The 14,156-nt window shown below is 43.7% G+C and overlaps 2 long non-coding RNA genes across 5 annotated transcripts in view; both read right to left on the reverse strand.

The window, feature by feature from the left end:
• Positions 1-4,347: 4,347 nt before the first annotated feature.
• LOC125964187 (uncharacterized) overlaps positions 4,348-14,156 on the reverse strand; it is a 1,110,464-nt gene continuing 1,100,655 nt past the window's right edge. For both annotated transcript variants that reach the window (XR_007476915.1, XR_007476914.1), the window contains exon 3: positions 4,348-4,428. This is a non-coding gene — a long non-coding RNA (uncharacterized LOC125964187). The remainder of the gene's footprint in view (positions 4,429-14,156) is intronic.
• LOC125964186 (uncharacterized) overlaps positions 13,625-14,156 on the reverse strand; it is a 546,888-nt gene continuing 546,356 nt past the window's right edge. For all 3 annotated transcript variants that reach the window (XR_007476913.1, XR_007476912.1, XR_007476911.1), the window contains exon 3: positions 13,625-13,650. This is a non-coding gene — a long non-coding RNA (uncharacterized LOC125964186). The remainder of the gene's footprint in view (positions 13,651-14,156) is intronic.

The raw sequence follows: 14,156 nt of genomic DNA on the forward strand, positions 1-14,156 counted from the left end.
ATGCCTCCGAAAGAGAATCAAGCGTGTGTACAGCGGCATAAACGCAGCAGTGATAAGATTGGTGAGGTTCGGTGAGCAAATGCAGACCCTTTGAAGTCATATTGCATGGTACCCATTCCATGGGTCTCAACTCTCCAGGTTTAAGGGATTCTTCCTTCAGCTAAAACATGCATGTGGAACCCAGAGTATGATCCACCGTGTGATCGGGAAACGTGTTCAAATATGTCTCAGTTTTCGTCCCCTGGTACTCGGGTGCAACATTCCAGACGCTTTACTAACACTCTCCCCACTTGGAGAGTCAGTGCCTTTAACCCCCTGTTTGTCCCAGTTTGCAAATTCTGCGTAGGATGAACAGTAATAGGGAGAACCAATGAGAGACTAGCTGGAGGTGTCTGGACGGGGAAATTTAACTCTCATTTCCCACCAGGAAGAGGAATTAACCAAAGACTCAACGTGCCATGCCGGAACCACACTAGGGACTGAAGCAATCCTGCAGTGTTGCGGCCAGCTCACAAGAAAGCGAGTTGAAGAAAGGAACTCAGGGACACTGTAATTCACAAACCTGCAGAGTTATAAATGACAGCTATCGTCCAAAAATATATTGAAGTAAGGCTGCCAAGAGGACTTGAAAGCGGGGCAGAATTGCAGGAAACCGATTTCTGGAGGCAGACTGGAATTGCATGTAAAGCATAGGAAAATAGGCAGAACGTCCACAATGATGCACTTGGCCAAAAAGTGCGTATGTGTTTTTCCCTGAATATATTCAGGAGAAAACGGATACGCACTTTTTGCCCAACCAAGCAAGCTTGCAAACGAAATCTGCACTACAATGAAGTGTCACTTCCCCCCGGTCAAAAGGGCCATCTGAAAAAAGTGTAAAATCCAGAAAGGCAGGACAGGCCAAGGAGAACTGGGAGCCTTGTTATGCTGATGGGCGGGATGTAAATTGCCAACAGCCACTCTGGAGAAGTGTATGTTGTTTCCTGAAACATCTAAGAAACAAAGCAACAGAGCCTAGGGCACTTCCACTTATGGTCCTATAGCTTAGGGAAATTAAAATCAAAAAGACACAGCCACCTCAAATTTTGGGACGGCTCTGTTTACAAGAACCTCGTTTACGGTACAAGTTCAATATCACAAGAAGCGAAAAATGGATAAAGAAGTTGTGGTACTTACGTACAATGCAATATCACTCAGCAATGAAATCTATGTCATCAGGCCCGTAGCAGCATAATGAGTGAATTCAGGTACGATGATTCTAAGAGAAATAAGTCACACAGAAAAAGAAACATCATAAGATATCACTAGTACACGGAATGTAAACTTGGCTACACAGGAACTGAATTACAAAACAGAACAGGGTCTCAAAAGTAGAAAATCAACTTATGCTTGCTTAAGGGGAAAGGTGAGTTGGAGTGCTGCATAAAAACAGAGATTGAAATTAGCACAGATACCATTCCATAAGCCAAATATGTAATAGACAAGAGCTACACCTTGCTCAACCAAGTGGACTCAACAACCCATATTAAATGCCTAAGAATATACCTGACTAGTAAGAATCTTAAAACCTATGGATTTCTATGTCTCTGAAAGAGAATCAAGCGTGTGTACAGCGGCATAAACGCAGCAGTGATAGGATTGGTGAGGTTCGGTGAGCAAAGGCATACCCTTTGAAGTCATATTGCATGGTACCCATTCCATTGGTCTCAACTCTCCAGGTTTAAGGGATTCTTCCTTCAGCTAAAACATGCATGTGGAACCCAGAGTATGATCCACCGTGTGATCGGGAAACGTGTTCAAATGTGTCTCGGTTTTCGTCCCCTGATACTCGGGTGCAACATTCCAGACGCTTTATTAACACTCTCCCCACTTGGAGAGTCTGTGTCTTTAACCTCCTGTTTGGCACAGTTTGTAATTTCTGCGGAAAATGAACAGTAATAGGGAGAACCAATGAGAGACTAGCTGGAGGTGTCTGGACGGTCAAATTTAACTCTCATTTCCCACCAGGAAGAGGAATTAACCAAAGGCTCAGCGTGCCATGCCGGAACCACACTAGGGCCTGAAGCAATCCTGCGGTGTTGCGGCCAGCTCACAAGAAAGCGAGTTGAAGAAAGGAGCTCACGGGCACTGTAATTCACAAACCTGCAGAGTTATAAATGACAGCTATCGTCCAAAAATATATTGAAGTAAGGCTGCCAAGTGGACTTGAATGCGGGGCAGAATTACAGGAAACTGATTTCAGGAGGTAGACTGGAATTGCATGTAAAGCATAGGAAAAGAGGCAGAACGTCCACAATGATGCACTTGGCCAAAAAGGGCGTATGCGTTTTTTCCTGAATATATGCAGGAAAAAACGCATACGCCCTTTTTGGCCAACCAAGCAAGCTTGCAAAGGAAATCTGCACTACAATGAAGTCTCACTGCCCCCCGGTCAAAAGGGCCATGTGAAAAAACTGTAAAATCGAGAAAGGCAGGACAGGCCATGGAGAACTGGGAGCCTTGTCATGCTGAAGGGCGGGATGAAAATTGCCAACGGCTACTCTGGAGAAGTGTAAGGTGTTTCCTGAAACATCTACAAAACAAAGCAACAGAGCCTAGGGCACTTCCACTTATGGTCCTATAGCTTAGGGAAATTAAAATCAAAAAGACACAGCCACCCCAAACTTTAGGACAGCTCTGTTTACAAGAACCTCATTTACGGTACAAGTTCAATATCACAGAAAGCGAAAAATGGATAAAGAAGTTGTGGTACTTACGTACAATGCAATATCACTCAGCAATGAAATCTATGTCATCAGGCCCGTAGCAGCATAATGAGTGGATTCAGTTATGATGATTCTAAGTGAAATAAGTCACACAGAAAAAGAAACATCATAAGATATCACTACTACACGGAATGTAAACTTGGCTACACAGGAACTAAATTACAAAACAGAACAGGGTCTCAAGTGTAGAAAACCAACCTATGCTTGCTTAAGGCGAAAGGTGAGTTGGGGTGCTCCATAAAACCAGAGATTGAAATTAGCTCAGATATCGTTCCATAAGCCAAATATATAATAGACAAGAGCTACTCCTTGCTCAACGAAGTGGACTCAACACCCCATATTAAACACCTAAGAATATACCTGACTAGTAAGAATCTTAAAACCTATGGATTTATATGTCTCCAAAAGAGAATCAAGTGTGTGTACAGCGGCATAAACGCAGCAGTGATAGGTTTGGTGAGGTTTGGTGAGGTTCGGTGAGCAAATGCAGACCCTTTGAAGTCATATTGCATGGTACCCATTCCATGGGTCTGAACTCTGCAGGTTTAAGGGATTCTTCCTTCAGCTAAAACATGCATGTGGAACCCAGAGTATGATCCACCGTGTGATCGGGAAACGTGTTCAAATGTGTCTCAGATTTCGTCCCCTGGTACTCGGGTGCAACATTCCAGACGCTTTACTAACACTCTCCCCACTTGGAGAGTCAGTGCCTTTAACCTCCTGTTTGGCCCAGTTTGCAATTTCTGCGGAAAATGAACAGGAATAGGGAGAACCAATGAGAGACTAGCTGGAGGTGTCTGGACGGGCAAATTTAACTCTCATTTCCCAACAGGAAGAGGAATTAACCAAAGGCACAGTGTGCCATGCCAGAACCACACTAGGGCCTGAAGCAATCCTGCGGTGTTGCGGCCAGCTCACAAGAAAGCGAGTTGAAGAAAGGAGCTCAGGGGCACTGTAATTCACAAACCTGCAGACTTATAAATGACAGCTATCCTCCAAAAATATATTGAAGTAAGGCTTCCAAGAGGACTTGAAAGCGGGGCAGAATTGCAGGAAACCGATTTCAGGAGGTAGACTGGAATTGCATGTAAAGCATAGGAAAAGAGGCAGAACGTCCACAATGATGCACTTGGCCAAAAAGGGCGTATGCGTTTATTCCTGAATATATTCAGGAAAAAACGCATACGCCCTTTTTGGCCAACTAAGCAAGCTTGCAAAGGACATCTGCACTACAACGAAGTCTCACTGCCCCCCGGTCAAAAGGGCCATCTGAAAAAACTGTAAAATCCAGAAAGGCAGGACAGGCCATGGAGATCTGGGAGCCTTGTTATGCTGATGGGCGGGATGTAAATTGCCAACAGCCACTCTGGAGAAGTGTATGGTGTTTCCTGAAACATCTACAAAACAAAGCAACAGAGCCTAGGGCACTTCCACTTATGGTCCTATAGCTTAGGGAAATTAAAATCAAAAAGACACAGGCACCCCAAAGTTTGTGACGGCTCTGTTTACAAGGACCTCGTTTACGGTAGAAGTTTAATGTCACAGAAAGAGAAAAATGGATAAAGAAGTTTTGGTACTTACGTACAATGCAATATCACTCAGCAATGAAATCTATGTCATCAGGCCCGTAGCAGCATAATAAGTGGATTCAGGTATGATGATTCTAAGTAAAATAAGTCACACAGAAAAGGAAACACCATAAGATTTCACTAATACACGGAATGTAAACTTGGCTACACAGGAACTGAATTACAAAACAGAACAGGGTCTCAAATGTAGAAAACCAACTTATGCTTGCTTAAGGGGAAAGGTGACTTGGGGTGCTGCATAAAACCAGAGATTGAAATTAGCACAGATACCGTTCCATAAGCCAAATATGTAATAGACAAGAGCTACTCCTTGCTCAACGAAGTGGACTCAACACTGCATATTAAACGCCTAAGAATATACCTGACTAGTAAGAATCTTAAAACCTATGGATTTATATGTCTCCGAAAGAGAATCAAGCGTGTGTACAGCAGCATAAACGCAGCAGTGATAGGATTGGTGAGGTTAGGTGAGCAAATGCAGACCCTTTGAAGTCATACTGCCTGGTACCCATTCCATGGGTCTCAAATCTCCAGGTTTAAGGGACTCTGCCTTCAGCTAAAACATGCATGTGGAACCCAGAGTATGATCCACCGTGTGATCGGGAAACGTGTTCAAATGTGTCTCAGTTTTCGTCCCCTGATACTCGGGTGCAACATTCCAGACGCTTTACTAACACTCTCCTCACTTGGAGAGTCAGTGCCTTTAACCTCCTGTTTGGCCCAGTTTGCAATTTCTGCGGAAAATGAACAGGAATAGGGAGAACCAATGAGAGACTAGCAGGAGGTGTCTGGACGGGCAAATTTAACTCTCATTTCTCAACAGGAAGAGGAATTAACCAAAGGCTCAGCGTGCCATGTCGGAACCACACTAGGGCCTGAAGCAATCCTGCGGTGTTGCAGCCAGCTCACAAGAAAGCGAGTTGAAGAAAGGAGCTCAGGGGCACTGTCATTCACAAACCTGCAGAGTTATAAATGACAGCTATCGTCCAAAAATATATTGAAGTAAGGCTGCCAAGAGGACTTGAAAGCGGGGCAGAATTGCAGGAAACCGATTTCAGGAGGTAGACTGGAATTGCATGTAAAGCATAGGAAAAGAGGCAGAACGTCCACAATGATGCACTTGGCCAAAAAGGGCGTATGCGTTTTTTCCTGAATATATTCAGGAAAAAACGCATACGCCCTTTTTGGCCAACCAAGCAAGCTTGCAAAGGAAATCTGCACTACGATGAAGTCTCACTTCCCCTGGTCAAAAGGGCCTTCTGAAAAAAGTGTAAAATCCAGAAAGGCAGGACAGGCCATGGAGAACTGGGAGCCTTGTTATGCTGATGGGCCAGATGTAAATTGCCAACAGCCACACTGGAGAAATGTATGGTGTTTCCTGAAACATCTAAAAAACAAAGCAACAGAGCCTAGGGCACTTCCACTTATGGTACTATAGCTTAGGGAAATTAAAATCAAAAAGACACAGCCACCCCAAAGATTGGGATGGCTCTGTTTACAAGAACCTCGTTTACAGTACAAAGTTCAATATCACAGAAAGCAAAAAATGCATAAAGAAGTTTTGGTACTTACGTACAATGCAATATCACTTAGCAATGAAATCTATGTCATCAGGCCTGTAGCAGCATAATGAGTGGATTCAGGTACGATGATTCTAAGTGACATAAGTCACACAGAAAAAGAAACATCATAAGATATCACTACTACACGGAATGTAAACTTGGCTACACAGGAACTGAATTACAAAACAGAACAGGGTCTCAAATGTAGAAAACCAACTTATGCTTGCTTAAGGGGAAAGGATAGGAAAATTGGCAGAACGTCCACAATGATGCACTTGGCCAAAATGGGCGTATGCGTTTTTTCTTGAACATATTCCGGAAAAAACGCATACGCACTTTTTGGCCAACCAAGCAAGCTTGCAAAGGAAATCTGCACTACAATGAAGTCTCATTGCCCCCTGGTCAAAAGGGCCATCTGAAAAAAGTGTAAAATCCAGAAAGGCAGGACAGGCCATGGAGAACTGGGAGCCTTGTTATGCTGATGTGCGGGATGTAAATTCCCAACAGCCACAATGGAGAAGCGTATGGTGTTTCCTGAAATATCTAAAAAACAAAGCAACAGAGCCTAGGCCACTTCCACTTATGGTACTATAGCTTAGGGAAATAAATAAAAAAGACACAGCCACCCCAAAGTTTGGGATGGCTCTCTTTACAAAAACCTCGTTTAGGATACAAGTTCCATATCACAGAAAGCGAAAAATGGATAAAGACGTTGTGGTACTTACGTAAAATGCAATATCACTCAGCAATGAAATCTATGTCATCAGGCCCGTAGCAGCATAATGAGTGAATTCAGGTACGATGATTCTAAGTGAAATAAGTCACACAGAAAAAGAAACATCATAAGATATCACTAATACACGGAATGTAAACTTGGCTACACAGGAACTGAATTACAAAACAGAACAGCGTCTCAAATGTAGAAAACCAACTTATGCTTGCTGAAGGGAAAGGTGAGTTGGGGTGCTGCATAAAACCAGAGATTGAAATTAGCACAGATACCGTTCCATAAGCCAAATATGTAATAGACAAGAGCTACTCATTGCTCAACGAAGAGGACACAACACCCCATATTAAATGCCTAAGAATACACCTGACTAGTAAGAATCTTAAAACCTATGGATTTATATGTCTCTGAAAGAGAATCAAGCGTGTGTACAGCGGCATAAGTGCAGCAGTGATAGGATTGGTGAGGTTCGGTGAGCAAATGCAGACCCTTTGAAGTCATATTGCGGGGTACCCATTCCATGGGTCTCCATTCTCCAAGTTTAAAGGACTCTTCCTTCAGGTGAAACAGGCATGTGGAACCCAGTGTATGATCCACCGTGTGATCTGGAAACGTGTTCAAATGTGTCTCAGTTTTCGTCCCCTGGTACTCAGGTGCAACATTCCAGACGCTTTACTAACACTCTCCCAACTTGGAGAGTCAGTGCCTTTAACCTCCTGTTTGGCCCAGTTTGCAATTTCTGCGGAAAATGAACAGGAATAGGGAGAACCAATGAGAGACTAGCAGGAGGTGTCTGGACGGGCAAATTTAACTCTCATTTCCCACCAGGAAGAGGAATTAAACAAAGGCTCAGCGGGCCATTCCGGAACCACTCTAGGGCCTGAAGCAGTCCTGCAGTGTTGTGGCCAGCTCAAAAGAAAGCGAGTTGAAGAAAGGAGCTCAGGGGCACTGTAATTCACAAACCTGCAGAGTTATAAATGACAGCTATCGTCCAAAAATATATTGAAGTAAGGCTGCCAAGAGGACTTGAAAGCGGGGCAGAATTGCAGGAAACCAATTTCAGGAGGTAGACTGGAATTGCATGTAAAGCATAGGAAAAGAGGCAGAACGTCCACAAAGATGCACTTGGTCAAAAAGGGCGTATGCGTTTTTTCCTGAATATATTCAGGAAAAAACGCATACGCACTTTTTGGCCAACCAAGCAAGATTGCAAAGGAAATCTGCACTACAATGAAGTCTCACTGCCCCCCGGTCAAAAGGGACATCTGAAAAAAATGTAAAATCCAGAAAGGCAGGACAGGCCATGGAGAACGGGGAGCCTTGTTATGCTGATGGGCGGGATGTAAATTGCCAACAACCACTCTGGAGAAGTGTATGGTGTTTCCTGAAACATCTAAAAAACAAAGCAACAGAGCCTACGCCACTTCCACTTATGCTCCTATAGCTTAGGGAAATTAAAATCAAAAAGACACAGCCACCCCTAAGTTTGGGACGGCTCTGTGTACAAGAACCTCGTTTAGGGTCCAAGTTCAGTATCGCAGAAAGTGAAAAATGGATAAAGAAGTTGTGCTACTTACGTACAATGCAATATCACTGAGCAATGAAATCTATGTCATCAGACCCGTAGCAGCATAATGAGTGGATTCAGGTACGAAGATTCTAAGTAAAATAAGTCACACAGAAAAAGAAACATCATAAGATGTCACTAATACGCGGAATGTAAGCTTGGCTACTCAGGAACTGAATTACAAAACAGAACAGGGTCTCAAATGTAGAAAACCAACTTATGCTTGCTTAAGGGGAAAGGTGAGTTGGGGTGCTGCATAAAACCAGAGATTGAAATTAGCACAGATACCGTTCCATAAGCCAAATATGTAATAGACAAGAGCTACTCATTGCTCAACGAAGAGGACACAACACCCCATATTAAATGCCTAAGAATATACCTGACTAGTAAGAATCTTAAAACCTATGGATGTATATGTCTCCGAAAGAGAATCAAGCGTGTGTACAGTGGCATAAGCGCAACAGTGATAGGATTGGTGAGGTTCGGTGAGCAAATGCAGACCCTTTGAAGTCATATTGCATGGTACCAATTCCATGGGTCTCAACTCTCCAGGTTTAAGGGATTCTTCCTTCAGCTAAAACATGCATGTGGAACCCAGAGTATGATCCACCGTGTGATCGGGAAACGTGTTCAAATGTGTCTCGGTTTTCGTCCCCTGATACTCGGGTGCAACATTCCAGACGCTTTACTAACACTCTCCCCACTTGGAGAGTCAGTGCCTTTAACCTCCTGTTTGGCCCAGTTTGCAATTTCTGCGGAAAATGAACAGGAATAGGGAGAACCCATGAGAGACTATCTGGAGGTGTCTGGATGCGCAAATTTAACTCTCATTTCCTACCAGGAAGAGGAATTAACCAAAGGCCCAGCGTGCCATGCCGGAACCACACTAGGGCCTGTACCAATCTTGTGGTGTTGCGGCCAGCTCACAAGAAAGCGAGTTGAAGAAATGAGCTCAGGGGCACTGTAATTCACAAACCTGCAGAGTTATAAATGACAGCTATCGTCTAAAAATATATTGAAGTAAGGCTGCCAAGAGGACTTGAATGCGGGGCAGAATTGCAGGAAACCGATTTCAGGAGGTAGACTGGAATTGCATGTAAAGCATAGGAAAAGAGGCAGAACGTCCACAATGATGCACTTGGCCAAAAAGCGCGTATGCGTTTTTTCCTGAATATTCAGGAAAAAACGCATACGCGCTTTTTGGCCAACCAAGCAAGCTTGCAAAGTAAATCAGCAATACAATGAAGTCTCACTGCCCCCCGGTCAAAAGGGCCATCTGAAAAAAGTGTAAAATGCAGAAAGGCAGGACAGGCCATGGAGAACGGGGAGCCTTGTTATGCTGATGGGCGGGATGTAAATTGCCAACAGCCACTCTGGAGAAGTGTATGGTGTTTCCTGAAACATCTAAAAAACAAAGCAACAGAGGCTAGGGCACTTCCACTTATGGTCCTATAGCTTAGGGAAATTAAAATAAAAAAGACACAGCCACCGGAAAGTTTGGGATGGCTCTGTTTACAAGAACCTCATTTACGGTACAAGTTCAATATCACAGAAAGCGAAAAATGGATAAAGACGTTGTGGTACTTACGTACAATGCAATATCACTCAGCAATGAAATCTATGTCATCAGGCCCGAAGCAGCATAATGAGTGGATTCAGGTACGATGATTCTAAGAGAAATAAATCAAAGAGAAAAAGAAACATCATAAGATATCACTACTACACGGAATGTAAACTTGGCTACACAGGAACTGAATTACAAAACAGAACAGGGTCTCAAATGTAGAACACCAACTTATGCTTGCTTAAGGGGAAAGGTGAGTTGGGGTGCGGCATAAAACCAGAGATTGAAATTAGCACAGATACCGTTCCATAAGCCAAATATGTAATAGACAAGAGCTACTCCTTGCTCAACGAAGTGGACTCAACACCCCATATTAAACGCCTAAGAATATACCTGACTAGTAAGAATCTTAAAACCTATGGATTTCTGTGTCTCCGAAAGAGAATCAAGCGTGTGTACAGCGGCATAAACGCAGCAGTGATAGGATTGGTGAGGTTCGGTGAGCAAATGCAGACCCTTTGAAATCATATTGCATGGCACCCATTCCATGGGTCTCAACTCTCCAGGTTTAAGGGATTCTTCTTTCAGATAAAACATGCATGTGGAACCCAGAGTATAATCCACCATGTGATCGGGAAACGTGTTCAAATGTGTCTCAGTTTTCGCCCCCTGGTACTTGGGTGCAACATTCCAGACGCTTTACTAACACTCTCCCCACTTGGAGAGTCAGTGCCTTTAACCTCCTGTTTGGCCCAGTTTGCAATTTCTGCGGAAAATGAACAGGAATAGGGAGAACCCATGAGAGACAAGGTGGAGGTGTCTGGACAGGCAAATTTAACTCTACTTTCCCACCAGGAAGAGGGATTAACCAAAGGCTCAGCATGCCATGCCGGAACCACACTAGGGCCTGAAGCAATCCTGCGGTGTTGCAGCCAGCTCAGAAGAAAGCGAGTTGAAGAAAGGAGCTCAGGGGCACTGTCATTCACAAACCTGCAGAGTTATAAATGACAGCTATCGTCCAAATATATATTGAAGTAAGGCTACCAAGAGGACTTGAAAGCGGGGCAGAATTGCAGGAAACCGATTTCAGGAGGTGGACTGGAATTGCATGTAAAGCAGAGGAAAAGAGGCAGAACGTCCACAATGATGCACTTGGCCAAAAAGGGCGTATGCGTTTTTTCCTGAATATATTCAGGAAAACACGCATACGCCCTTTTTGGCCAACCAAGCAAGCTTGCAAAGGAAATCTGCACTACAATGAAGTCTCACAGCCCCCCAGTCAAAAGGGCCATGTGAAAAAAGTGTAAAATCCAGAAAGGCAGGACAGGCCATGGAGAACTGGGAGCCTTGTTATGCTGATGGGCGGGATGTAATTTGCCAACAGCCACTCTGGAGAAGTGTATGGTGTTTCCTGAAACATCTAAAAAACAAAGCAACAGAGCCTAGGCCACTTCCACTTATGGTCCTATAGCTTAGGGAAATTAAAATCAAAAAGACACAGCCACCCCAAAGTTTGGGACGGCTCTGTTTACAAGAACCTCGTTTAGGGTACAAGTTCAATATCACAGAGGGCGAAAAATGGATGAAGACGTTGTGGTACTTACGTACAATGCAATATCACTCAGCAATGAAATCTATGTCATCAGGCCCGTAGCAGCATAATGAGTGGATTCAGGTACGATGATTCTAAGTGAAATAAGTCACACAGAAAAAGAAATATCATAAGATATCACTACTACACAGAATGTAAAATTGGCTACACAGGAACTGAATTACAAAACAGAACAGGGTCTCAAATGTAGAAAGCCAGCTTATGCTTGCTTAAGGGGAAAGGTGAGTTGGGGTGCTGCATGAAACCAGAGATTGAAATTAGCACAGATACCGTTCGACAAGCCAAATATGTAATAGACAAGAGCTACTCCTTGCTCAACTAAGTGGACTCAACACGCCATATTAAACACGTATTAATATACCTGACTATTAAGAATCTTAAAACCTATGGATTTATATGTCTCCCAAGGAGAATGAAGCGTGTGTACAGCGGCATAAATGCAGCAGTGATAGGATTGGTGAGGTTCGGTGAGCAAATGCAGACCCTTTGAAGTCATATTGCATGGCACCCATTCCATGGGTCTCAACTCTCCAGGTTTAAGGGATTCTTCCTTCAGCTAAAACATGCATGTGGAACCCAGAGTATGATCCACCATGTGATCGGGAAACGTGTTCAAATGTGTCTCAGTTTTCGTCCCCTGGTACTCGGGTGCAACATTCCAGACGCTTTACTAACACTCTCCCCACTTGGAGAGTCAGTGCCTTTAACCTCCTGTTTGGCCCAGTTTGCAATTTCTGCGGAAAATGAACAGGAAAAGGGAGAACAAATGAGAGACTAGCTGGAGGTGTCTGGATGGGCAAATTTAACTCTCATTTCCCACCAGGAAGAGGAATTAAACAAAGGCTCAGCGTGCCATGCGGGAACCACACTAGGGCCTGAAGCAATCCTGCGGTGTTGCGGCCAGCTCACAAGAAAACGAGTTGAAGAAAGGAGCTCAGGGGCACTGTCATTCACAAACCTGCAGAGTTATAAATGACAGCTATCGTCCAAAAATATATTGAAGTAAGGCTGCCAAGAGGACTTGAAAGTGGGGCAGAATTGCAGGAACCTGATTTCAGGAGGTAGACTGGAATTGCACGTAAAGCATAGGAAAAGAGGCAGAACGTCCACAATGATGCACTTGGCCAAAAACGGCATATGCGTTTTTTCCTGAATATATTCAGAAAAAAACGCATATGCCCTTTTTGGCCAACCAATCAAGCTTGCAAAGGAAATCAGCACTACAATGAAGTCTCACTGCCCCCCGGTCAAAAGGGCCATCTGAAAAAAGTGTAAAATCCAGAAAGGCAGGACAGGCCATGGAGACCTGGGAGCCTTGTTATGCTGATGGACGGGATGTAAATTGCCAACAGCCACTCTGGAGAAGTGTATGGTGTTTCCTGAAACATCCAAAAAACAAAGAAACAGAGCCTAGGGCACTTCCACTTATGGTCCTATAGCTTAGGGAAATTAAAATAAAAAAGACACAGCCACCCCAATTTTGGGACGGCTCTGTTTACAAGAACCTCGTTTACGGTAAAACTTCAATATCGCAGAAAGCGAAAAATGGATAAAGAAGTTGTGGTATTTACGTACAATGCAATATCACTCAGCAAAGAAATCTATGTCACCAGGCCCATTGCAGCATAATGAGTGGATTCAGGTACGATGATTCTAAATGAAATAAGTCACACAGAAAAAGAAACATCATAAGATATCACTAATACATGGAATGTAAACTTGGCTACACAGGAACTGAATTACAAAACAGAACAGGGTCTCAAATGTAGAAAACCAACTTATGCTTGCTTAAGGGGAAACGTGAGTTGGGGTGCTGCATAAAACCAGAGATTGAAATGAGCACAGATACCGTTCCATAAGCCAAATATGTAATAGACAAGAGCTACTCCTTGCTCAACGAAGTGGACTCAACACCCCATATTAAACGCCTAAGAATATACCTGACTAGTAACAATCTTAAAACCTATGGATTTATATGTCTCCGAAAGAGAATCAAGCATGTGTACAGCGGCATAAATGCAGCAGTGATAGGATTGGTGAGGTTCGGTGAGCAAATGCAGACCCTTTGAAATCATATTGCATGGCACCCATTCCATGGGTCTCAACTCTCAAGGATTAAGGGATTCTTCTTTCAGCTAAAACATGCATGTGGAACCCAGAGTATGATCCACTATGTGATCGGGAAACGTGTTCAAATGTGTCTCAGTTTTCGTCCCCTGGTACTCAAGTGCAACATTCCAGACGTTTTACTAACACTCTCCCCACTTGGAGAGTCAGTGCCTTTAACCTCCTGTTTGGCCCAGTTTGCAATTTCTGCGGAAAATGAACAGGAATAGGGAGAACCCATCAGAGACTAGCTGGAGGTGTCTGGACGGGCAAATTTAACTCTCATTTCCCACCAGGAAGAGGAATTAACCAAAGGCTCAGCGTGCCATCCCGGAATCACACTAGGGCCTGTAGCAGTCCTGCAGTGTTGTGGTCAGCTCACAAGAAAGTGAGTTGAAGAAAGGAGCTCAGTGGCACTGTAATTCACAAACCTGCAGAGTTATAAATGACAGCTATCGTCCAAAAATATATTGAAGTAAGGCTGCCAAGAGGATTTGAAAGCGGGGCAGAATTGCAGGAAACCGATTTCAGGAGGTAGACAGGAATTGCATGTAAAGCATAGGAAAAGAGGCAGAACGTCCACAATGATGCACTTGGCCAAAAAGTGCGTCTATGTTTTTTCCTGAATATATTCAGGAAAAAACGCATACGCACTTTTTGGCCA

The sequence above is a fragment of the Orcinus orca genome, chromosome 4, assembly GCF_937001465.1.
Source record: "Orcinus orca chromosome 4, mOrcOrc1.1, whole genome shotgun sequence".
Lineage (NCBI taxonomy): Eukaryota > Metazoa > Chordata > Mammalia > Artiodactyla > Delphinidae > Orcinus > Orcinus orca.